Here is a 23,918-nt window from a genome sequence, read left to right on the forward strand (position 1 = left end):
GTATCTTTGAGTTAGATACAGTATCAGAGGTAAGGAAAGGAGTGATAATGTTAAATACAATATGAGAGGTAATGAAACGAGTATCCTAGTGTTATATACAGTATCAGAGGTAGGAAAATGAGTGTAAATGTTACATACAATATCAGAGGTAATGAAATGAGTATCTTAGTGTTACATACAATATGAAAGGTAATGAAATGAGGGTTACATACAGTATCAGAGTTAATGAAAGGAGTCAGTCACATACAGGAAGGAGTCACATACAGTATCAGAGGTAAATACATGAGTATCTTAGTAATTAAATGAGTATCTTAGTGTAACATACAGTATCAGAGGTAATGAAATGAGTATCTTAGTGTAACATACAGTATCAGAGGTAAGGAAAGGAGTGTCAGTGTAACATACAATATCAGAGGTAATGAAAGGAGTATCTAAGGGTTACATAAAGTATCAGAGGTAAAGAAAGGAGTGTTAGTGTTACATACAATATCAGAGGTAATGACACGAGTATCTTAGTGTAACATACAATATGAGAGGTAATGAAATAAGTGTCTTTTAGTGTTACGTACAGTATCAGAGGAATGAATGAGTATCTTAGTGTTGCTACAATATGAGAGGTAAGGAAATGAGTATCTTAGTGTTACATACAGTAGCAGAGGTAAGGAAAATGAGTGTAAATGTTGCATACAATATCAGAGGTAATGAAATGAGTATCTTAGTGCTATATACAATATGAGAAGTAATGAAAGAAGAGTCAGTGTTACATACAATATCTGAGTGTTGCATACGATTTCAGAGCAAAGGAAAGGAGTGTAAATGGTACATACAATATGAGGGGTAATGGAATGAGTATCTTAGTCTTACATACAATATGAGAGGTAATGAAATACATATCTTTGAGTGTTACATACAGTATCAGAGGATCTGCGGTTCGAGTCCCAGCAAGCCGGCAGACTGATGGTTTACAGTTAGTTTATACAGTCATACACCTCTACATAGGATCAAAGTAAGAAGCTAATTGCTGCATAAAAGTGTGAAACTTGCCTGCCAGTGAAGAACATGTTAAAATAAGGGGACACTTTACCTAAACTGCACCAAAGCGAACAGAGGAATACAGCATTGCCAGCGTGTTTTAGCGGCTTACCCGTTTTTCAACCAGGCGCGACCTTCACCTCTCGGCGCACCCGCTCCGCGGGTGCCCCATCGCCTGCATCGAGGAGGGAATTACACCTGCTGTTGGGAAGACCACTGAAGCGGTAAGGAGAAAGCGGAACCGGGCGTGTGGCTGCAGCGGGGCTGCGAGCGTGCGGGGACTTCAATTCCCAGAAGTCCCTGCTAGACCGACGGAGAGCTTCCGGTCCGCTCTCCCTGCTGGCCCGCCCCCCGCCCTCCTGAGGCTTCAAATCAACAGTAGCTGCCCAAAACGAGTGGGACACTTTACCTAAACTGCACCAAAGCGAACAGAGGAATACAGCATTGCCAGCGTGTTTTAGCGGCTTACCCGTTTTTCAACCAGGCGCGACCTTCACCTCTCGGCGCACCCGCTCCGCGGGTGCCCCATCGCCTGCATCGAGGAGGGAATTACACCTGCTGTTGGGAAGACCACTGAAGCGGTAAGGAGAAAGCGGAACCGGGCGTGTGGCTGCAGCGGGGCTGCGAGCGTGCGGGGACTTCAATTCCCAGAAGTCCCTGCTAGACCGACGGAGAGCTTCCGGTCCGCTCTCCCTGCTGGCCCGCCCCCCGCCCTCCTGAGGCTTCAAATCAACAGTAGCTGCCCAAAACGAGTGGGACACTTTACCTAAACTGCACCAAAGCGAACAGAGGAATACAGCATTGCCAGCGTGTTTTAGCGGCTTACCCGTTTTTCAACCAGGCGCGACCTTCACCTCTCGGCGCACCCGCTCCGCGGGTGCCCCATCGCCTGCATCGAGGAGGGAATTACACCTGCTGTTGGGAAGACCACTGAAGCGGTAAGGAGAAAGCGGAACCGGGCGTGTGGCTGCAGCGGGGCTGCGAGCGTGCGGGGACTTCAATTCCCAGAAGTCCCTGCTAGACCGACGGAGAGCTTCCGGTCCGCACTCCCTGCTGGCCCGCCCCCCGCCCTCCTGAGGCTTCAAAACAACATCACACTCCCGCAGCGCGGGACGCAGCCCGGGCTAAGACTGGGCAAAGACAGGGCCGTTGTAGGCCGTTAGAGACCGTTTGAAGACCGGACCGGGCCATTTCTCTTGGTTTATTTTTTTCTTTTTGAGTCTCTGCAGCTAGCACACCTGAATTTATTTTTTATATATTTATTGAAATATCCTTTCCCCACAATGTCCTCACGAGAAACCCGGAGCAAGGCAACCAAGACCTCCAAAAAAGCTACAGGCACCTTAGACGACTTTATCACCAGGACCAGCCTCTCCATTGATAATGAAATAACTAAACTCCAGCACAAAGTATCAATCGAACTCGAATGTGCTAGGAGGCTCTCAACTGAACTTGCGCTCAGGAAAAAATCCTCCCTAGGCAGCATTGCTACCTCCAAAACTCCTGAACGCATTTCTGGCCCAAAACCAATTATAGCCCTAGCCGAGGTGCACTCGATAGTAGAGGAACCAATTCCTCCTATCAATCACGAACCCCATGGGCCTTCGGCTAGGGCCGAGCCAGGAAGTCCACTAGAGTTGATTGTCTTAAAGGAGAGTGTTGAGGTCCTTCCAGATGGGGCGCCCTGTAAGTCACCAGTAGAGACGATACCTAACATAAGCCCATCACCTACCTGTCGGCTGCCAGTTGAGACAGAGTCTACCAAAAATAAATCACCCGTCAAGATACCATCCAAGCACAAACGAAAGCGCAAACATCTAACCGCATTCGCTAGGAAAAAAGCAAAAGTAGCACTAAGCCATAACATTAAGGGGGGTACACCAAACATGCCTACTGCAACATCTGAGATCTCTGTACACGATGTAGCGCTAGTAACTGCAGAAAATACTAACAACAGCATAGATGAGCAAATCTCTATTGCTATGTCTGATCATCTAGTTAGTGAGGGGCAAAGAGTCTCCTGTGATATGGCAGATCAAGATGGTGGAAGGGAAGAATTTTTTAAATTAGTGTGGGAGACGCTTAAGAGACTACTCAAACCACTAGAAGTTAGGTTAACTGGTATTGAGAACCAGCTTCTTGAAGTTGAGAAAAGTGTTATCACTCTTTCAAGCATAAGTCTCAACTATACCGAAGCGCCTACAGTCACCCAGCAAGCTCCAGTCCCTGTCCCGGGTACATCAACGAATTCACATACTAGCCTATTGGATGTGCAGCAAAAAAAGGTGGGGATAGTAAGTAATTCAAATACTAATCAATCAACTAGCACTAAATCTCAATCGAATCCAACCCCCTCAACTTCCTCAGTTGTAAATACCACTAGCAAATCCATGCAGAAAAATCAGGTTCACACAAACACTTCCCAACCGCCAATTCCTTCTTCTTCCCACTCTTCCAATCAGAGTGCATTAGCCTCAAACAAACCTCAATCCAATCCTCCTGTTTACCCCTACATTACTTCCGCAGGCATCCAATCTTTGCCTGACAAATCCTTTTCAAATATCACCCATAAGCCAAACCACCAGATTAGTCACACCTACAATAATTTTAGAGGAGGGTACATAGATCTGCCACCAGACGCTAGTCCATTTGTAGCTGTTCTCACAGGGGTGCCAGAATTGGATAGTCAATACGAAGAAAACTTTCAATCGCTAAAAAATAAAGTGATTTTTTGGCTAAATAAATATAAACCCATTCCTAACCAGACGAAAAGCAAGATCCTTATGGTTAGGAGGGTACCTTGGGTAGGGCCAACGGCCAAAACAATCACGGGTGACTGTATTGTCATATCCTTTGAAGAACCCCAGAGTGCTGAACAAATCTGCAATTGGAAATCGTACGGTGTGAATCCACCTATTGAAGCCAGACCCTTATCATTCTTCTATCCTCCACCCAGACCTATTCATCACGGCCCTAAGTGGAACCCTGTCAACCAGTACTATGGCAGTGCTCCAAACTTGGCTAGACATGGTGATTACAATTTGTGGACTGGTGCTCCAAACTTGGCTAGACATGGTGATTATAATATGTGGTCTGGCATTCCCACCTTTAATAGATTTAGTTGTCTAGATGCTGTGGATTGACTTGCCACTATGCCTGACTGTATCTATGAATTATATGACACCTTCTGTAGATTGGGCAAAGGCAATTCCAAACCTAAAGATGTCCTACAATTGCACGATGATGACCAGACTAATAGGAACATGACGCACAGGATTATCCCAGATCCCCAGAAAATGGAATTATCTTACAAAGCTGGAAATGTATGTACAACTGAGTGTGGTCGTGATGGGAGATTAGTTACTGCAGTTAGAGAAAATGCAAAGGCTGCAGAGAAAAATATAACAAATGTGCAGGTAGGCAGCCTACCTAACCAGTGTGTAGTCAATTCTCCCCCTGACAATCAGAGCACTGCTCCTTGTTTACTTATTATATCATGGAACATCGCAGGTGTCTGTAAGAACTTAAAAGACCCTGAGTGGGCAAACTATATTGACACCTGTGACATTTGCCTACTACAAGAAACTTGGGCTTTAGAAGTTCCTCACCGGGTAGGATATAAAACTTACGGTATCAAGGCAGCTCAGTCTGATAGAGGAAGACCATCAGGGGGCCTATTAATTTGGCTAAAAATCACCCTGGTCATGCGGGTTGACGTTGTTGATACAGGTTCTCCGGATATTTTAGTCCTAAGGGTCACTCCACCATGTGGAAAGGAATGTTACATCGTCAATGTCTATAACAGACCGACCAGTCACTCCAAGGTGTCAACAACACTAGAAGCCCTGGATCTTCTATTGAAAAATGTAATTGGAGATACCCCGGTCATCTTGGGAGGAGACTTAAATTGTAACTTTGAACCTGTCTTGGGAATCTCTGATGTGTTCGAAGAAGAGGACATAGCGTACAACATCCCCCAGCTTGAAACCACCAAACCTGTTAAATATTCAACATTGGCCAGCCAACTATTAAGACTTACCGCAGACCACGGCCTTAGAGCAGGCAATGGCCGACTCCCATCGGACCTGCAAAAACAACCAACCTTCTCTAAAGCTAAAAGCAATTTAGACTTCATACTTGTTTCTCTTAGCATCTGGCACTTTTTGATTGATTTGAAAGTAGTAAGCAGGGGGGAAAGTGATCACTACCCTGTGGAACTTTACATCAATATGAACATGGTTAGTGACACCACTTTAACTACAACTGAATCCCATGTCAGCATATGTGAGGACGTCCACATAAACAACAACAGACGTGCAGTAAGATGGCCACGTGTTTTGGCGGATGGTAATGCCTTAGCGCTGGTGTATTCTCTTTTTGACCAAACATTTGCACATATAGCTGACTACGCCTTCCTACCTGATCATTTTGACCATTTTGTCGATCTACACAAAGTCTTCTTTTCCGAACTAAAAACGCATCTATCCAAAATGCCGAGAAAGAAGCAGCAAAACTCAAGAGTGGCCAACCACGGAAAGTTATGGTACGACCACTCGTGTAGAACTGCAAAATCAAACTTATTGTTTGCCATTAAAAACAAGTCAAAAGAAGAAGTAAAACTTGCAAGGGTGGAATATAAACGCACATTAGAAGTGTCCAAAAAACTTTGGGAGGAATCAATCTGGGCCGAAATGCTAACCGCTGCAAAAACCAATGACAATGTTGGCTTCTGGAGGCTAGTGGCTAATGGGGGTCATGCTGGGAGAGCTGTGAAAGATGTATTCCTGGACGAGATGACCTGGGTAACTCACTTTTCAAATTTGTACAAACAATACGATAGTGACAGCCAATGGAGCTTAAGGTCCCCCCCTCCTATTGAACCTCTCAACTTCACATTGGAAGAGACAGTAAGGGCGATCAACGAACTTAAAAACTCTAAAGCCCCTGGTCCGGATAAAATACCGGGGGATCTTTACAAACACGAAGTTGACGTCTGGGCCCCCTATGTGAACCGTCTGTTCAACGTTTTATCCTCAAATTGCAACTTTCCAGACAGTTGGCGGGCAGCGGAGGTTGTGCTAATTTTTAAAAAGGGGGATAGACTGGTACCCTCCAACTACAGACCAATTAGTCTGATGGACACGCTCCAAAAATTATACGCCAAACACCTGCTATACAGGATCAACGACTGGCTTGAAGTCTCGAACATTATCTCCAAATTCCAAGCTGGTTTCAGGAGTAAGACCAGCACAACAGACCAAATTTTTCGATTTTGCTGTTTGATTTGGAAATATGTGCAGCTGAAAAAAGGTCACCTGTATGTAGCCTTCGTTGACCTGAGGGCTGCATTCGATCTAGTCCCACGCAGTCTACTTTGGAAAACCTTACAAGAAATAGGTTTACCAGGATGCCTCTTAGCCCAAATAGTTGAGCTGCATGCTGATAATTTCGCAAACATCAGGTGGGGCCCAAATGGCGAGTTGACACGTAACATTCCCATTGAACGTGGGGTTCGCCAGGGATGTGTCCTGGCCCCTACTCTGTTCTCTCTGTTCATTAATGATGTCCCAGATTATTTAAATGCTTGTGTTAATGATTCGCCGCAGCTCAATGGAGTAAGGGTGCCTGCGCTGCTCTTTGCAGACGATACTATCCTCATATCGCAAACAAAAAAGGGCCTCCAGGCACTCCTTAACTCCTTCAGCTGCTATTGCCAGACAAAGGGCTTGGAAATTAATGCAAACAAAACCAAATGCATGTCATTAAATCCCAGTATACCAGATAGAGGGTTTTTGACCCTGAGTAGCCAAAAACTAGATACTGTGGACAACTTTTCCTATTTGGGTGTTGTACTCGACTCCAAGCAAAGCTGGAAACCCCAAATCAAGAAAAGTAAGATAACATATGCCCAAAATGTCAAACCAATTTTATGCAAAATGAATTCTAGTACAAGCAAAAGTGTAACCCCGGTTTTAGAACTTTTTAAATTTAAAATACAATCTGCTGTGCTATATGGAGCAGAGATAAGGGGCCCATGGTCAAAGAATAGCTTTCAAATCTTGGACAATAAATTCATGCGGGCTTCTGTAAGGGTTCCTAATAGTACACCCCTTTTACCACTCCAACTTGACCTAAACTTTAGGAGAACAGACCATCTAGTTATCTTAAGGCCATTATTATTCTGGGTTAGGCTTTGGACTACCCCTGAGTTGATAGATTATAGAAATGGTCTGCAAGAATTGATGTCTCTTGATTCTTTTAACTCCATCCATTGGTTAGTGCATATTAAAAAATGGCTTACACTCTTGGGCCTATATTCAATGTGGGAGACTCCAGACAAAATGCCTACTTTTTCCAAACTAGTAGTTAAGCGAGCTTTCTGGACCCACATGAGTAGAGAACTAGTAGATGGAAGTAGTGTTGGTTCCGCAGTTCAGGCTTTCTTATCATTTAAGGATGAGTTCTGCTTTGAAACATTCCTGGACGAGATAGAGCCACCCATTGCAAAAACCCTTTACCTAAAGTTCAGATATGGGATACTTATGCTGAATTACAACACCGACAGATGGGCACAAAAAAGACTGGGAGCTTCAACTGTTAAAACGCAGTGTTGCCCTATGTGCTCCAATGACTGCTCTGAGAATGAGGTTCACATGTTTTTTGTTTGTAGCGCATACATGAAACCTAGAAAGAAATGGCTGAAACCAATGTGTAACCTTCTGGGAACTAGGTCCTGTTCAATAGCCTTTAGGATCATGAAAAGTAATTCAACCCAGTTTATTGTATTTAGTATAAGTAAATTTCTATATTCTGCTTACATAATCCGTAAAAAACAAGGTCATTGTCTCTGAGTTGGAAAAGTGTATATGTTTACATAACCCTTATATTTGTAATATTTTTTAACATAACTTTTAAAAACTTCTTTGAAATGAAATATACTGCGTGATTGCTCCTAAAGAATTAATTGTAAAAGCTATTCCCTCCCCCAACACTTTTTTAAATATTGTTATATTAATGTTTGATTTTTTATGTATGTATGTGACTTTTATGGCCAAATTGGCCGAAATAAAGTAATAATAATAAAAAAATATGAGAGGTAATGGAATTAGTATCTTAGTGTTACATACAGTAGCAGAGGCAAGGAAAGGAGTGTAAATGTTACATACAATATCAGAGGTAATGAAATGAGTATCTTAGTGTTATATACAATATGAGAAGCAATGAAAGAAGAGTCAGTGTTACATACAATATCTGAGTGTTGCATACGATTTCAGAGGAAAGGAAAGGAGTGTTAATGTTACATACAATATCAGAGGTAATGAAATGAGTTTCTTAGTCTTACATACAATATTTGAGGTAATGACATGAGTATCTTAGTGTAACATACAATATGAGAGGTTATGAAATAAGTATCTTTTAGTGTCACATACTGTATCAGAGGTAATAAGTATCTTAGTGGTGCTACAAAATGAGAGGTAATGAAATGAGTATCTTTGTGTTACATACAGTAGCAGAGGTAAAGAAAGGAGTGTCAATGTTAATACAATGTTAATAAAATATCAGAGGTAATGAAATGAGTGTCTTAGTGCAACATACAATATGAGAGGTAATGAAATAAGTATCTTTTAGTGTTACATACAGTATCACAGAAATGAAAGAGTATCTTAGTGTTGCTACAATATGAGAGGTAATGAAATGAGTATATTTGTGTTACATACAGTATCAGAGATAAGGAAATGAGTGTTAATGTTAAATACAATATGAGAGGTAATGGAATTAGTATCTTAGTGTTACATACAGTAGCAGAGGCAAGGAAAGGAGTGTAAATGTTACATACAATATCAGAGGTAATGAAATGAGTATCTTAGTGTTATATACAATATGAGAAGCAATGAAAGAAGAGTCAGTGTTACATACAATATCTGAGTGTTGCATACGATTTCAGAGGAAAGGAAAGGAGTGTTAATGTTACATACAATATCAGAGGTAATGAAATGAGTTTCTTAGTCTTACATACAATATTTGAGGTAATGACATGAGTATCTTAGTGTAACATACAATATGAGAGGTTATGAAATAAGTATCTTTTAGTGTCACATACTGTATCAGAGGTAATAAGTATCTTAGTGGTGCTACAAAATGAGAGGTAATGAAATGAGTATCTTTGTGTTACATACAGTAGCAGAGGTAAAGAAAGGAGTGTCAATGTTAATACAATGTTAATACAATATCAGAGGTAATGAAATGAGTGTCTTAGTGCAACATACAATATGAGAGGTAATGAAATAAGTATCTTTTAGTGTTACATACAGTATCAGAGAAATGAAAGAGTATCTTAGTGTTGCTACAATATGGGAGGTAATGAAATGAGTATATTTGTGTTACATACAGTATCAGAGATAAGGAAATGAGTGTTAATGTTAAATACAATATGAGAGGTAATGGAATTAGTATCTTAGTGTTACATACAGTAGCAGAGGCAAGGAAAGGAGTGTAAATGTTACATACAATATCAGAGGTAATGAAATGAGTATCTTAGTGTTATATACAATATGAGAAGCAATGAAAGAAGAGTCAGTGTTACATACAATATCTGAGTGTTGCATACGATTTCAGAGGAAAGGAAAGGAGTGTTAATGTTACGTACAATATCAGAGGTAATGAAATGAGTATCTTAGTGTTATATACAATATGAGAAGTAATGAAAGAAGAGTCAGTGTTACATACAATATCTGAGTGTTGCATACGATTTCAGAGCAAAGGAAAGGAGTGTAAATGGTACATACAATATGAGGGGTAATGGAATGAGTATCTTAGTCTTACATACAATATGAGAGGTAAAGAAATACATATCTTTGAGTGTTACATACAGTATCAGAGGTAGGTAATGAATGAGTATCTTAGTGTTGCTACAAAATGAGAGGTAATGAAATTAGTACCTTTGTGTTACATACAGTATCAGAGGTAAGGAATGGAGTGTTAATGTTGGTATATGAGAGGTAATGAAACGAGTATCTTAGTGTTACATACAGTATCAGAGGTAAGGCAAGGAGTGTACATTTTTCATACGACATCAGAGGTAATGAAATGAGTATCTTAGTGTTATATACAATATGAGAAGTAATGAAAGAAGAGTCAGTGTTACATACAATATCTGAGTGTTGCATACGATTTCAGAGGAAAGGAAAGGAGTGTTAATGTTACGTACAATATCAGAGGTAATGAAATGAGTATCTTAGTGTAACATACAGTATCAAAGGTAAGGAAAGGAGTGTTAGTGTTACATACAATATCAGAGGTAATGAAATGAGTATCCTAGTGTTACATACAATATCAGAGGTAATTAAATGAGTATCGTTGTGTAACATACAATATGAGAGGTTATGAAATACATATCTTTGAGTGTTACATACAGTATCAGAGGTAGGTAATGACTGAGTATCTTAGTGTTGCTACAAAATGAGAGATAATGAAATTAGTACCTTTGTGTTACATACAGTATCAGAGGTAAGGAATGGAGTGTTAATGTTGGTATATGAGAGGTAATGAAACGAGTATCTTAGTGTTACATACAGTATCAGAGGTAAGGCAAGGAGTGTACATTTTTCATACGACATCAGAGGTAATGAAATGAGTATCTTAGTGTTATATACAATATGAGAAGTAATGAAAGAAGAGTCAGTGTTACATACAATATCTGAGTGTTGCATACGATTTCAGAGGAAAGGAAAGGAGTGTTAATGTTGCGTACAATATCAGAGGTAATGAAATGAGTATCTTAGTGTAACATACAGTATCAAAGGTAAGGAAAGGAGTGTTAGTGTTACATACAATATCAGAGGTAATGAAATGAGTATCCTAGTGTTACATACAATATCAGAGGTAATTAAATGAGTATCTTAGTGTTACATACAATATCAGAGATAATGAAATGAGTGTAAAATACAGTATCAGAGGTAAGGAGAGGCATGTTAGAGTTACATACAATAGCAGAGGTAATGACATGAGTATCTAAGTGTAACATACAATATCAGAGGTAATGACATTAGTATCTTAGTGTTGCATACAATATGAGAGGTAATGAAATGAGCATCTTAGTGTTACATACAGTATCAGAGGTAAGGAAAGGAGTGTTCATGTTACATACGATATCAGAGGTAATGAATGAGTAACTTAGTGTTACATACTATATCAGAGGTTCGGAAAGGAGTGTTAATGTTACATACAATATCAGAGGTAATGAAATGAATATCTTAGTGTTACATACAATATCAGAGGTTTGGAAAGAAGTGTTAATGTTACATAGATACAATATCAGATGTAATGGCATTACTATATTGGTGCAACATACTGTATCAGAGGTAAGGAAACTAATGTTAGTGTAACATAGAGTATCAGAGGTAAGGAAAGGAGTGTCAGTGTTACACACAATATCAGAGGTAATTTTATGAGTGTCTTGGTGTTACATACAACATCAGAGGTGATGAAATGGGTATCTTAGTGTAACATACAATATCAGATGTAATGAAAGAAGAGTCATTGCTTTATACAATATCTGAGTGTTGCATATCATTTAAGAGGAAAGGAAAGGACTGTGTCAGTGTTACATACAATATCAGAGGTAATGAAAAGGTGTCTCAGTGAGACCTACCATATCAAAGCGGGGATATGGGTTTCCTATAACCCGGAACATGTTGTTTGTGTTGAAGGACAACCAGTTTTCATGTTTATTTTGACCAGTGAACAACTATCCCTAGCCCAGTACCACACAAGCTCTTTGGCTGTCAGTTTACAGTATCACAGTATGGATTTGGGACCTGTGAAAGGGACTGCCTGCCACTAAGGCAAGATGTACATCCCTATGTATAAGTTGTTCAAACCTATATATAGGATTCATGAATACATATGTCTTCACTGTTCGGGGGAGTGCTATAAGGAAATGCAGTGAGCTCTGAGCTCTGCTTGCATCACTGACAGAAGTCCCAGTATATAATGTCTACACGTTCTCAAAATGTAACAAAGTAATGCTACATATGATTATATGCAAAACATTTAGAAGAATGATAGCAAGACTAGTGATTGGTTTCAAAATAAAATGTGCACAAAAACTGCAACTTGAACTAAACTTTGCTGAACTATTGTGCAACTTTCAATAGCATTGCTCTAAGGCATCATTTAGTAAAATGAGTTTGATGTACGCCAATTTGTTTTTTCTAAAAAGTGCACCTGCAGGGGTAAATCCTTCCACTTGTACAGATTTATGACTTTCAGTAATTAACAAGAGTTACATAGGCCTGGAAACTGTACTTCTAGTAAACGTAATATTTAATTTTCTCATGAGCAAATATGCACAGATACATTTTTCCTCATGCGAAAATGTGCTCAGCAATGGAAAAATTAACTTTTTGCTAAACCTTCTTATTCCTCATCATCAAAAACGTTTTACTCCTACCTTCGGCAGGAGTAAATGTTCAACGTTTCCCATTGTGGATAGAAATTGGAGAGGAGTTTGTGGATACCCTTAAACATGTACATTTGTCGCCAGGGCCAGACTGGCCGTAGCAGGCACCGGACATTTCCCCGGGAGGCTGGAAGAGTGGGGGCCAGTTTTGGAACAGTGGGGGCCGTTTGGCCATTGGGGGCCGGTTGTGCAGCGATGCCGCAATATCAGCCCCCAGTAACAAAAGCAAAGGTGCGGCAGGCCGGTTTTGTGGATCCAAACAATATGGGCTCTGGCATAATCAGAGACACTATTAGCAAAGCTTGTATACAATGAGAAGGCAGCATAGCTTATCACCTCTGTGAATGGCAGCACAAGGGACAAGTGGATATTTTTTTTAATGACAAGTAGATTTCAGAAGCATCACGTTCTTTGGACAAGTAGCTATCTTATCCAATTCCCCACCCATGACAGAGTAATGAAAGTGATGTCTTGGTGTTACGGTGTCCGGTGGTGGGTGGTGATGTTTAAAAGTGTAGGTGAGGGGGGCATAATATGTGCCAGAAGTTAACTCCATTTTCTTTTAAATTTGCCTTGAGAGTTGGCCATATATTAAGAATTACATTCACTGTGCCCATGCCAGCCTTTTGTTATGGGCACCCGCTATGGCAATGGTTACATACAATAATCCTGTACAGGAGTTTTGCCACCAGTATTGCTTAAATACCATGGATGTAAACACTACTGGGTATGGGCTCCCAAGCAGCAAGGCCAAGCCACAGACTAATGTATCAACAAAAAAAATCAAATAAAAAAATCAATAACATTGGAGATTCATTCCAGAGACATAGATCCCCTTCACTTTTTGTTTAAATCGATTGTGAGTTGTTTATATCTTGAAAAACAATTAATGGCAGCATTGGCGCTTTTTTGTTGATAAATACCATGGATGACACGCATGTCAAAAATTGCCTCCAATATTTCAAAGGTAGCATTTTATCATGGTTTGCTTCCTCCAACCCTGCCCACTCGACCACAATATGCCATGGCTGTCACCTCTAAGGCAAAGACTTGCCTCCAGAACACCACACCCAGCTCTTTTTCATAGGTTTCCCTTTATGTCCAGTATTTCTTCCAGTATTTCAGGGTCTGTATTTTGCCTTGGGTGCCCTTGTGCCAAGAATTGCCTCCATAGTCCCAGGTCCTGCATTTTGCCACAGATTCCCCATGCTGTGAATTTCCTCCAGTATGCAAGTGCCAGCATTTTTCCACTGGAACCATGCCAAGAGTGACTTCCAGTACGTCAGGGCCCGCATTGTGCCACGTGTGCCCATTCTTACGGTGTGAATTATCTCCACTGTAATAAAAATATGGAGAGTAACCCTTAGACCACAAGGGAACAGGGCAATTTACAATATAAAACCAAGAGGTTCCCTTGGTCAGACTTCAATTGCTCCACTACTACGTTCAGTCAGCTATAGCTCCTCTTTCAGTCTAGTGAGTCAAATCTTCTACCAGTCATACTGCATTTTGATCAACCCCATTAATATAAGTAGTACCACAAAGGTACTTAGCACTCTAAAAATTATTCACCCTTATGGCTCCAAGATGTACATTACACTCAGTTTTATAAAAATAAAAAATAAAACAGTTGTTTAAAAACACCTGCATATGTCAATCGAATGTACATATGCTACTTATAATAATTAATCAAAACTTCATTGTATTACACGAACACATTCACTTCCTTATCACAATATACAATTCAAAATTCAAAAACAACAGCATTTCATTAAAAACATATGCATGAATGATTTAATTAAAATCACAGAGGTTTATCTTGTTTTTGAATTATCTCCACTGTGCCAGCAGCAGCAGGTTACCTCAGGTGCGGCCATAAAACCAGAGTTATATTGAGAATGCCATGGCCGGCGGCAGACTTACAGTCATAAACACACGAGTAAACACACTCTTTCTCACACTCTCTCACTAGTTTCCAGAGCAAGAAGTAGGGGGTGGACTAGGCTCGCATATTACCGAGGACGAATGGGTGGCCCACTTTAAAACCATATTTGAAAGTCCAACGGAGCAATTAAGTCATACAGGCCTTGACATGGACGATCCTACAGTGCTTTTTGAGCAGGGGGAGATCGAGGCTTGTATCGCCGGGTTAACCGCAACAAAGCTCCGGGTCCAGATGGCATCCCGCCATATCTTTTTAAGTCTGACACACTCTTCTGGGCACTGGTCCTTGTGGCTGTGTTTAACGCAGTGGCCAGGAACGGCTGCCCGGAGTCATGGGCCGCTTCAACTATTGTACCTGTTTTTAAGAAGGGTGATCGGAATAGCACATTTGCTATAGACCAATCTCACTGCTGGATTCGGTGGTTAAAGGTGTGGGCCGCGTATCCACTTGGGCTGAGGACTATAAGATAGTTGCCGATGTTCAATAGGATTCCGCCCGGGTTAGTCAACCGTGGCCCAATGTCTTAACCTAACTATGTTACTTAACAAATACACGGTTGCTCATTCAGGATCTGTCTACCTAGCCTTCATGGACTTGTCTTCCACGTTTGGTTGTGTGAACAGGGCCAAATGTGGCAGTCCATGAAGGGTATGGGGATAGATAATAATATTGTTAACTTTCTTGAGGACCTTCACAGGGCTACCAAGGCCAATGTTAGATTCTCCCAGGACCTCCCTGTCTCCCTGGACTTTGCTATAAAGAGGGGTGTCTGTCAAGGTTGTATCTTGGCCAAATTGTGTTTAACCTCTACATCAATGACCTAGACGGGGCTTTAATATCGACAGGGGTTGACTATCCGTATGTAGGACAACGTGGTCTCCATGTTTTATTGTATGCGGATGACGCAGTTCTTTTATCTAGGACTGCTAGGGGCCTCCAATCTCTATTAGACATATTTACTAAATTTATGTCGGATCGAGATTTATCTGTCAACAACTCAAAATCTTACATAATGCAGGTGGGGACTCTCCCTAAAAAAGGTTTCCAATTTAGAGTAGGCCCTGCCAAAGTTCCCCGAACTGATATTTCTTCTTATCTGTGAGTTTTACTTGATGTTCAGATTAAATGGGGGAAGAAAAGGGAGGATTTAGTCTGTGCGAATGCTGCCATTTTTAACTTCTCTTCCAAACTCGGTAAGAGACCAATTGCAGCTATTCTGAAAGTATATCAAGCAAAATGTGTAGCCGTAGCCTTTTACGGAAGTGAAATTTTGGGGCACACCAACACGGATAAACTCCAGGTGGCTGAGAATAGTTTTCTAAAGCGCCTGTTGGGTGTTCCGTGTGGTATGTATAATTTGGTGGTCCGAGGAACTGAGGGTGCCTTATTTAAGTGACACCCTGGCATTGTGCCCCCTGGTGTTTTGGCTTAATTGCTGGTTGAATAAAAATTAACTCTTAGCCATTTGATTTTAAAAGAATGCATGTCCCTTGACAATGCGTCCGGAATACCTTGGCTTAGATACATTAAAAGTAGCCATGAAGGGGTAGGGCGTGCTAATTTGTTTTTTAATTCTGAAACTATTGTAAAAAAGATGTGAGGATAATCAGGGATTCCTTCACTACTCTGAGGAAATTGAAAAGGGATAAGTGGGAGCTGCGAAAACCTACCATTCACAAATTTTAAATGCAGAAGTCAACTCCATCAGCCGAGCCATACTTTCTGGGGGTTTTATCTACTTATGAGCGATTTCTATTGTCTGGGTTTCGCCTGGTACTTTTTTACCTCCTGCTTGCTATTGCAAGAGGGTGCAGTAGAGGTAAATTCTTAGCACCCTGTGGCTGCGACGGAGAGTCTCCACAGGACCTGCTACATTTTATGTGTTTTTGTACATTTTATGAGGTACCCCAGTATTTTTTAGTCCCTGTTATGAAGGAAATGAATTTTAATCAGCCTCGTCCAGCTCTCCTTTTCCTCCAACTGTTGAAGGCTGATTGCATTTTTTTAATTGTTGGCTACTTGAAATCCACCGTGAAGACAAGGGCTTGTTTTGATATATAGAGACTTTGATTGTTAAGCCACCGCAGAGATATTTGTTGTTTATGTGGGTAAGGTTATCTCTGTAGGGTTATGCTATTCCAACGGGGACACTACCTGACTCTTGTTAGAATCGGCTGTCTCTAGTTGGCAGAGGTATACACTTCTGACAAATAGGGACCTACCTCCTCTAGTCAGGTCAAGGGGATCACACACTCCCCGCTCAACTGCTTGGTAGCTTGGCAGAGCAGACAGGCTTATCTCAGAGGCAGTGTGTTAAGCATTTATGGCCACATACAGTAATAAAGTGAATACACCACAAATGGACACAACACAGAAGCTATTATTAAAATAAGGATGTTTATATAAGGCTTAGCACAAGACCTAATAATGATACAAATATACCACAATCTCAATAAATATTCTTTGGAAGGAAAAATAATAGTTCCGGTAAAGTTTCTTCTTAGTAAATAGTTCTTTAGTAACAAAGGTAACTCTTCTTCTCTAAAGCACAGTTCTTGGCAACAATGTAACCCCCACTGGAGTCACATGACGTCGAGGCAAAGCTATTCCAAAGGTTCAGCGTCGACCGCGAGGAGGGCCTCGTCGAGCCCGGAGTCGAAACAGACCCCACAAACACAGTACCTTTTAGAATGAAGAAAATGATGATCCACGGCGTCGAGAAGTATCGGCGTCGGGGTCGATCGAGCATCGGAGTCGGGCGATCGCAGCGGGATCGAGAGATATCGGGCCAGAGCATCGCTCACGGTGGCGGAGCAGGCTACGGCGTCGTTGTCGATGTCATCGTTGCAAGAGTGAGCAGCCCTCACGGCATCGAGAGGGGCTGCGGTGTCAAGGCGATCGGTGGCGGCTTCGCTACTGGCGTCGATCGGGCCCAGCTGCCGGCGTCGAAGATGCAGTACACTGGAGTCGTACTCACGATGTCGAGCTGGATTTGGCGGCGTCTGCGGCGTCGTTATTGCTGGTTTCTTTAGGTGTGCTGGACTCCCACGTTCCAGCAACAGGCAATTTTAGCAGATGGTAAAGTCCTTTAGCCCTGTGACTTCAACAGGAGACTGGCACTCTTCCAGTCCTTGGATATTTTCTTGGCAAAGCTTGAGAGTACACACTCAGTTCCTTTCTCCTTGTTCCTTGGCAAAAATAAAGAAGCAACTGCAGGATTCCCCCAAGCAAACAGCACTCTGGCAGAAGGGGTAGGCAACTCCTTGGATCAGCAGGCTTCTTGTCTTTGGTATAGGTTTCCTTGTCAGAAGTGATCTGAATTCTTTGGTTCAGGGGTCCTTCTCTTAAACCCCTTTTCTGCTTTGATCCCTTTGTCCATGCAGGGGGATTTCCCCCATCCTGGGTTTGTTGTGGGTGTTGCCAGGCCGAGGCACCTGGCCTATTCACTGTGCAGGGCAGGGTCTTCAGCCGCCCAGCAGGAGGTGGGGCCAGTATGGTCACTGGCAGGGGCAGGGCCATCAGTCGCCCGGCAGGAGGTGGAGCCAGTATTGTGTCAGGCAGGGCAGGCTATCAGGAACTACTCTACCCCCACTCTAAACGGAAATGCCTCATTCACCCCACACTGACTCATTCAGACCTCTGGAGCCACCCGGCTCCTGTCACACACACAAAAACAAGCAGAGCCCGGTAGACAGTTAGACAAGAAACTAGTCACTTTCTAAAAGTGCTAGTTTCAAACTCAGAATCTAAAAACATCCATCCTAAAGGATGTGTTATCACATTCTGAGTTCAGGGATACTAAACTCGACTTTCCACCATGCTCTCTGAGTCTGTTAGGATTATATAGTGTAATAATTCCAGCAGCCCAGTCTGGCCTAAGGAGTGCAGGTAGCCTTGCAATAGTTAAAAACGAAAATGGCTGTAATTCCCTATTAGGACATGCCACACACATCAGGGCTTGTCCTACCTTATGCTTACAATGCACCCTGCCCTTGGGCCTACCATAGGGGTGACTAACATGAAGTTAAGGGAAGGTTTTAGGGACTGGCAAGTAGGTGTACTTGCGCAGCCAGCATGGTAGAGTACCAGACTGCACGCAGGTTCTGCAATGGCAGACCTTAGACATATTTTACTAGGCTGCTTCTGTGGGTGGCACAACCAGTGCTGCAAGCCCACCAGCAGCATTTGTATTTACAAGCCCTGGCACTCCTGGTGCACTATACTAGGGGCTGACAGTAAACCAAATAAGCCAAACACGGAATCCAATGAATGTACCAATTTAACATAGGGAGCACTTGCACTGTGGCACTGATCAGCAGTGGCACAGTGCCCAATGCAATATTCCAGCAAAACATTGTAAACAGAGGAGGCAAACAGACACAAAATGGAGGAGAGACTCAGGCCAATGATGCCAGGTCTAACAACTCTTATTTGCACTTTATTTCTAGAGACTATTATGGGAGGTTGTACTAATCTGAGGAGGGACATTATTAGATTTTGAATATGCACTTTATTGCTAAAGATTACCATGGGAGGTTGTGCTGTGGAAAGTTATTTTTTGAACTAGGTTTTAATGTAACTTGGATGTATTGTAACTTTTATGGTTTTAATGAGATGAAACCGAATAAAGTTTATCTGATTTGATTTGATTTTACTTCCAGTACGTCAGGGCCTGCATTGTGCCAGAGGGCCCATTCTTACAGTGTGAATTATCTCCACTCTTCCAGCCGCAGCACGTTACCTCGGGTGCCGCCATAAAACCAGAGTTAGATTGAGTATGCCATGGCCAGCGGCAGACTCACAATCATAGACATACAAACAAATACACTCTTACTCACACTCTCTCACTCAGTAACAGTAAAAATACTTTTATTGTTCAGTTAATTAAAACCACCACAATAGCCACATTGAAACAAATATCACTTTTTGTGTTGTCCAAAGATAAAACTATTTCTTATCATGATATTTACACTTCTTCCTATATAATGTAAACAAAACATTTAATAAAATGACCTAATATTAAAAACAATATCTCAGGTGTTACATCAAACAACTATTTTACCAGACCACTAGCCTTGTTTTGAATGTTCCTTTTACTAGATTTTGAGGCTGATCAAGGGTCGAGCATTTTGATATATCAGTTCCTCAAGAGTAAGTGGTCCACTTAGCATAGTCTCCAATAATACATCTTGTAACCATTTAGCCTTGCCACTAGTCTTTATCTGATATTTCCTCATATTTAATTAGGAGTTTGGTCAAACAACAGTTAAGCTGTGGATCTTCTGGATCTAGGCATTTTAATATTGCAGTTCTGCAAGAGAGCACGCCTTTTGTATTGAGTGGCCCCTTTAATAATTTCCGGCGATCCTCGCCCAACGCTGGGCAGATACAGACTAGATGAATAAAATCCTGCGTTAGTGTCCACAGAGACACCAGGAGTTTGGGCCCTGATATTTCCATCTTGGCTGGTCTGCATTTGATTTACTCTCTCACTCAAATCCACTCCCTCTCGAAATCACTCTCTTCCCCCTCTCACTGTAACTCAGACTCTCTCACCCAGACTCGCTCCCACTCACAGTTATTCACCCACAAACGTACTCTTGCTCACTGGTTCTCACTCTCACTTATAATCACACACACACATCCTTGCACACTCAATGACTCTGGGCCCAGTATCAACTGTTCCAGCGACACCATTGAAATCACTCGCTTCTTGTAATGCACTCACACTCCTTCACCAACTCCCTCTCACTAACTTACACTAGTTCAAGTTCAAGTTCAGGAATTTATATAGCGCGCTACTCACCCAGAGGGTCTCAAGGCACTTGAGGGAGGGAGGGTGCATTACTTATCGAAAAGCCAGGTTTTTAGCTGCTTTCTGAAGGAGAGGTGGTTCTGTGTAAGGCGGAGGTGAGTGGGGAGAGAATTCCATGTTTTGGCCGCTAGGTAGGAGAAGGATCTTCCTCCCATGGTGGATCTGTGGATGCGTAGAATTGCGGCGAGGGCTTGATTGAATGATCGTAGTTGGCGGGTGTGTGTGTAGAAGGACAGTCTTGTGTTGAGGCATTCGGGTCCTAGGTCGTAGAGGGCTTTGTGTGCGTGGGTGAGGAGACGGAACGTTATTCTTTTGTTGACGGGGAGCCAGTGGAGGTCTTTCAGGTGACCGGAAATGTGAGCTTGACGAGGGATGTCCAGTATGAGTCTGGCTGAGGCGTTTTGGATGCATTGGAGTTTTTTCTGTAGTTTGGCAGTGGTTCAGGCGTAAAGGGTATTTCCATAATCCAGTCGGCTAGTGACCAGTGCGTGGGTGACAGTCTTTCTTGTTTCGGCGGGGATCCAACTGAAGATTTTTTTGAGCATGCGTAGGATGTTGAAGCATGAAGATGAGACGGCGTTGACTTGTCTGGTCATCGAGAGGGAGGAGTCCAGGATGAAGCCCAGGTTACGTGCGTGATCAGTAGGTATGGGTGCTGTACCCAGGGCCAGTGGCCACCATGAGTCGTCCCAGGATGAGGGGGATGATCCTAAGATGAGGACTTATTCATACTCTCTCTGAAACTTAGATTCCCATTCACTATCACTCTCATTGACACTCTTAACCACATTCAAGTACACTCTCACTCAATCTCAGTCACTGCCAATCACTCACAAACACACTCATACATACACACACATGCACAGAGCAACAACATGTTTTTTTACTTACCTGTTTTCCTTAGATGGCAGCTCAGAGGCGCCACAGCAGCAGCAGTGCAGACATCTGCCGCTGGACATTATAACCGGGAAGCCATGGTTCCCAGCGGTGAGTCGCACAGAGAGCAAGGCCAGGTTTAAGAGGAAGACTCACCTCAAGCCCTCTCCCAACTTCTTTATAGGACTGGAAGCACAACACTCTGTAGCTGGATCATGCTTCGACCCCCTCAGCCCCCTCCTCCCCTTCTCCCTGTCATCATTAGCCTGGTGCACAGGGCTCCCCTGTAAACCGACAGATTCATGAAAACATGGAACCTGTGTTATCATTCAGGCTGTTCCTTTAACTCCTTAGCAGCAGAGACAAGGGTGCAGGGGCTGGCGCCTCACAGGAGGCGGAGCTACGCCCGGTAAGGCGATGTTGCTGACAGTATCAGAGATAATGAAGGGAATTAAGGTGTGTATCAGTATTACATACATCAGCGGCCCGCCCTAATGGGCAGGGAGGCCACGCCCCTCACCTGTTAGCACTATAAAGAATGTCTCTCAGGCTGAGCAAAGGTCAGATTGACAGATACTCTTTATTTTCAGGTCAGGCAGCCAGGAGCTAGGCATGCACTAATGTACAGGCTCCTGGCTGTCTGAGCTGAACTTTGCCGGGCTAAAGAAGTCGCAGCTCCTGTGGGCGTGGCATATTCAGCCTGACAAAGTACCACGAGGCACTGATAGCCTCTGGGCACTTCAGCCCTGAAGTGCCCAAGACTGAGTGTCAATCACTGACACCTCATTACAGAGTGCGGTGGGGCAGCTGTCTCACTGACCTAAGGTCAGCCAATGAGGGCAGGCAGCAGTCCCAACCCTCCTGGGATCTCCGAGGCACAGCTCTGCAGGTAAGTATGATTTTTTAAAAATATTTGGTGCAAGTGAGTATTGGTATGGATATGTGTGTGTGTGCGTGTGCATGTGGGATGCCTGAGAGTGAGTGAGTGTGTATGTGTACTTGTGCAGCCCCCCTCCCTGGTAAAAGTACAGGCCGCTGATTACATACAATATCAGAGGTAATGAAAGGGGCTTCTCATGCGCAGGTGCACCAGCACAAGTCCTGAGTGCCTTGTTTAAGGTGCAAACAGTTTGAAACTATTAGACTAGGTGGTAAGTATGTACTAAATTCAGGGGAGAGCTGGACAGGGTCCCAGCTCCAATCTAATGCAATAATTCCTTGAAATCTGAACAACTACTTTATTCAAAAGGATAACTGCTGTGTGGCAATCTTTGAATTGATGCAATAGAAATGGATTTAACTGTGGCTGGCTGCTCATTATAGGTTCCAGCCAGACAGCGCAGAACAGGTTTTTATTAGGGTTGGGAGGTACTCGCTCAGTTTTACTCTGCGGAATTCCACAGAGTTACATAAAAACTCTGTGGACCCAGTTCACAGAATGAACTTAAGACTCAGTCCTAAACTTACTACTATTTTGGTATTCACAGAATGCACTTACTACTTTTGGTATTCACAGAAGGTAGGATTTTGTCTTAAGTTTGTCTTAAGTTTGTCTTAAAACAAACTTAAGCCAGACTTAACACAGACTTAAGTTAGGATTTTGTCTTAAGTCTGTCTTAAGTCCATTTTAAGTTTGTCTTAAGTCTGTCTTAAGTCTGTCTTAAGTTTGTCTTAAGACAAACTTAAGACAAAATCCTAAGGGCCCGATTCACAGAATGAACTTAAGACTCAATCCTAAACTTACTACTATTTGGTATTCCCAGAATGCACTTACTACTTTTGGCATTCACAGAATGCACTTACTATTTTTGGTATTCACAAATTTAAGACAGACTTAAGACCGACTTAAGACAAAATCCTAACTTAAGTATGTCTCCAGTCTGTCTTACGTTTGTCTTAAGACAAACTTAAGAGAAAACCCTAACTTCTGTGAATACCAAAAGTAGTAAGTGCATTCTGTAATTACCAAAATAGTAATAAGTTTAGGATTGAGTCTTAAGTTCATTCTGTGAATGCCAACAGTAGTAAGTGCATTATGTGAATACCAAAATAGTAGTAAGTTTAGGACTGAGTTTTAAGTTCATTCTGTGAATCGGGCCCTGTGAGATTCCGTGGACTTCCGCCAATGGGTGGAAAATATGCAACTTGTTCTGCAATGTAACACCTGTAGCGTGAGCATCACAAACGGTACCATGGGCCTGATTCACAGAATGAACTTAAGACTCAATCCTAAACTTACTACTATTTTAGTATTCACAGAATGCACTTACTTCTTTTGGCATTCACAGAATGCACTTACTATTTTTGGTATTCACAGAATGCACTTACTTTGGCATTAACAGAAGTGTGGCTCAATGGTTAGAGCGGCAGACCCTGATGCAGAGGTCTAGCCCGGGACCAGGGTTCAATTCCCCGCCTCGGCGGGTCTTGGGCTCAAAATTCCACGGACCTGATAATTCTCGCCTCAGTGCCTATTCCAATCATGGAGTCCCACTCTGCAACTCTGGGCAATAGCTTGCTTAATCTCCACAACAGCCCCCACAACGCTAAAGATGCCTGGCCTTCACCCTGGGGGTGCCCAGGAGTGGGCGCCTCACAGGGAAAGCCAGGACGGGTTCCACAGCGGTATTTGTGCAAGCGCCTTGAGACCCTTGCGGGTGAGTTGTGCGCTATACAAGTATCAATTTATATTTTACATTTACAAAGCAGCCATTCAGGGGAATATAACAAGAGTCATATAAGGCTGAAAGGCACAAGAGCAGGCGAACAAGTGATCACAAACTCTGACA

General features: G+C 42.5%; 1 protein-coding gene across 4 annotated transcripts in view; it reads left to right on the plus strand.

The window, feature by feature from the left end:
• Positions 1 to 23,918, plus strand: part of LOC147666511 (N-acyl-aromatic-L-amino acid amidohydrolase (carboxylate-forming)-like) — a 244,627-nt gene that overhangs the window by 77,797 nt on the left and 142,912 nt on the right. The gene's annotated exons all lie outside the window — the stretch shown is intronic.

Source organism: Lissotriton vulgaris, unplaced genomic scaffold (assembly GCF_964263255.1).
Source record: "Lissotriton vulgaris unplaced genomic scaffold, aLisVul1.2 SCAFFOLD_440, whole genome shotgun sequence".
NCBI classification, from domain to species: domain Eukaryota; kingdom Metazoa; phylum Chordata; class Amphibia; order Caudata; family Salamandridae; genus Lissotriton; species Lissotriton vulgaris.